Raw genomic sequence first — 235 nt, 5'->3', positions numbered from 1 at the left:
GACTAAGAGCTCCCTAGACCGCACAGCACATATATGCAACAACAACAAAAAAAAGATAGAAACAACAGATTAAAGTTGAGGATCAGTATTCGTGCTTATCAGCTAAACCCCCGAGCTGGCAACAAACTAAACTTCACTGATAAAAATGCAAAAAAAAAAAACTGGATCCAGATATAAGACTACAAACAAGTAGATCAAGAACACATCAGCAACGGGATACGCAGACACCACAGAA

This window comes from Lolium rigidum, chromosome 1 (assembly GCF_022539505.1).
Source record: "Lolium rigidum isolate FL_2022 chromosome 1, APGP_CSIRO_Lrig_0.1, whole genome shotgun sequence".
Classification (NCBI taxonomy): domain Eukaryota; kingdom Viridiplantae; phylum Streptophyta; class Magnoliopsida; order Poales; family Poaceae; genus Lolium; species Lolium rigidum.
Note: the sequence above shows the minus strand (reverse complement) of the source record.